We start from the raw sequence: 3,184 nt of genomic DNA, 5'->3' as shown, positions 1-3,184 counted from the left end.
CGGTTTTCCAGGTTTGACTGTAATAGGCCTAAAGATTTAGTGATTATCATCTTTCTTTTACATTTTTGTTCACACAGAATGACGATTTTGATTGTTATTTATGTTATGGCCTGGGCCCTTAGTGGAGGTCAAGCCTATGCTGGTAAGTGGGACCGTTGTTTGCATTCGATCGGACGAATCTATTTATAGAAATGCTATCCCTAAAAATCGCTGTAAACTATGATGGAAAAACAGTACTGAGTCTCTGCGTTTTAGAAACTTCCAGTTGTTGCTTTATATTTTGTGTTTGGGTTGCCTGTGATATAATTTGCATGTCTTAAGTACTCTTAAGGTAAGTCAAAGAGATCTGGATCTATATAAATGAGGATGGGCTCATTTTTTGCGCCCAAGTTTACGCTCCCACGGCGTCTTAATTGTTTTGTTTTTGCCTAGAGAACGCGGTAAAACCAGTCTGACTGGTATTGATACAGTATAGTAATTAGTCTACCTACAGCAAAGGTAAGCCCCGTCTTGGGACAGCTCAGGATGATTTTGGGATAGCTAACAGTGGGGATAGTCGATGACATCACTTCATTACTAAAACCTATCCCTTTATCAAAATTCATAAGTGTCTAGTAAGTAGATAGTCATTTCTCTTCAAATGTAAGAATGTTTTGCAAAAGTACAGTTACTTGCATATAAAAAGAAAACAACTATCCACTAATTATAAATGAAGGAACGCATTTTAACTTACCAAAATAGTATACAGGAAGACAATTTTACCTAGGCACTTAATTAACATTTGAAAAGAAATGACTATCCACTTACTAGACACTTATGAATTTTGATAAAGGGTTCGATTTTAGTAATGTGGTGACGTCATCGACTCTCCCTACCATTAGCTATTCCAAAACAGGGCTTCGCCTAATCAAATTCAATAGCGCGAGCTTGCTGCATATTCCCATTGAGCACGCTGATTACGTCAACAAACTAATAACTGGAGTTCTTGTGAGCTTAGCAATCCATGGCCAGTCCCAAGTGCATCTATAACTCAACAGTACACGAGGAAACGTATACAAAGTGTTTGGCATTTTTTTCGTGTACCGTACACAGATGAAGTAAAACAGAGGAACAAAAACCATGAAACAATACCAAGTAGATTATTCCCTGAACAGAATAAAGGCATCTTTTGTTTTGTGTCATCTGTGTCCGGTACACGAAGTAGAGAACCAAGTGTTTTATAATGTAATCTAAAGACTAACGCTTTTGAATTTGTTTGGGAGTGAGATGAGTGTTGTTGTTGTTGTTGTCATCTGCGCGAGCTATTTTCGTGTGCAAATCATTCTTTGCGAAGGCTTTTTAATTAATTAGACTTTTTTGGTAAATTAATAGTTTTCCATGTCAGTATGGATTCTAAAACCTTTTTTAAATGTTATCTTAAGCGACTTCTGTAAACTTTCCCTCTCTTTGAGGAAAAAAACATTTGCAATCATAACTGAGTCAAAAACAACAAATAGTCCAATAGACATTGAAAATGTTATAAAACAATTGGTTCATGCTTCAGTTATGCGTATGTTGGGATATAAAGTACTTGGGAAGTTTGGAGAGAACTCAAGAGACTAGAGTTGCTCTCGGCTGCGCCTTGAACAACTCTTATGCCTCTTTCATGCTTTCCAAACTCCCCAAGTGCTTCATGATCATATCTCGACATACGCACGCTGACTCATGAAACAACTGTTAAGTGATATATGCTGGATGATGCATCGAAAGATATATTCTCCCTTATTTTAACATTCATGTCGAAATGTTGAAACAAGCAACAGATTAGTCCATAACTCAATTCCTGTAAGGTTTGAGACTGGTTGGAGGAAGCTCGAGCGCTGAAGGAAGAGTAGAAGTACTTCACAATGGCGTCTGGGGAACCGTTTGTGATGACTCTTGGGGTATAAATGACGCGAACGTTGTTTGTCGTGAACTTGGTTATTTTTTTGCCAAAAGTGCCCTAAAGATGGCTCATTTTGGTCAGGGAGTAGGCCCAACTTGGTTGGACGATGTCGCTTGCGTTGGAAGTGAAAGCTCCATCAGCGACTGTTCGCATGCAGGATGGGGCGTAGAAAATTGTGCTCACAGTGAAGACGCATCCGTGATTTGCTCTGGTAAGTTTAATGAGGTTTGATAAGTTATGCAGCGCTGTTAACGTTTTCTAATCAAGAGCGCATTAAAACGAAAAAAAACAAAACAACAAACAAAACCAAACAAGCACAATTTCATAAAAAGAAATACCAAGGTCCTTATAAAGAATTAATGAGTGAAACTTAAACTTAAAATGTATTTTAAAAAGCTAAAAATTTGAAATGCCTCGCTGAATGCAGAAGTCTTACATTTTTTTGGCGACTTCGTTTTAAGCAAATCTAAAGGGAGATTATCCCCCAATCAGCGGTGATGAAGTCATTTCACAATAACAATGTTCAAGCAAAAAAAAGCATAAGGTTAATACTGTGAAAAGAATTGGCAACAGATTTTTGACCAATCGTCGAGTACCATTTCAAAAGTCAAACTACACTAAAGTATGAATTTACTTAATTGGTAAGGATCACCAGGAAAAGTATTTTCATTGTTTGTTTCGCCTTAACGTAGTAAAGGAGACTGGTTATGAAAGCCGGCAAACATCAAAGGTGAAATCAACGGTGCTGTAGTTGCTGAATAAAGTAATGCAATGTTTCTATTGGCCAGTAAGTTTAAAATGATAGGGATGCTATTGAACGTTGTGTACGGCCAGGTCCAAAAAACAACGAATTAAAAACATAACAAAGCAGTCTAACGGGTTTCATAACCATTCTACTTTAATAACTATGACCTAAAGAAATAGAATTGAATAGAACGAAGCGTTGCATCTCTTAGTAATATAAGTGGACAATCTGACTTGCTATCGAGTCACGATTCTTACTTTTAGCAAATGAAACTGGGTTATCTGACTATTACCTCCCCTAAGGTGATTGATCATGGGTCAACATTACTCAACATTTGATGCGTTTCTTCCAGTCTAAATTCTTGAATAACCACATTCTAATATTAGCTATGAACCTTTCAAAAGCAAATAAAGCATTCACTTAAAACGCAGATATCATCGGACTTGAAACATTAATAGAGTTGTGTATTACCATCAAAAACGTCTGTGAACGCGTTAGGGCGATGATGCTCAATA

This window comes from Porites lutea, chromosome 7, assembly GCF_958299795.1.
Source record: "Porites lutea chromosome 7, jaPorLute2.1, whole genome shotgun sequence".
Classification (NCBI taxonomy): Eukaryota; Metazoa; Cnidaria; class Anthozoa; order Scleractinia; family Poritidae; genus Porites; species Porites lutea.
The sequence above is the reverse complement of the archived record's forward strand: the minus strand, read 5'-3'. Positions refer to the sequence as shown.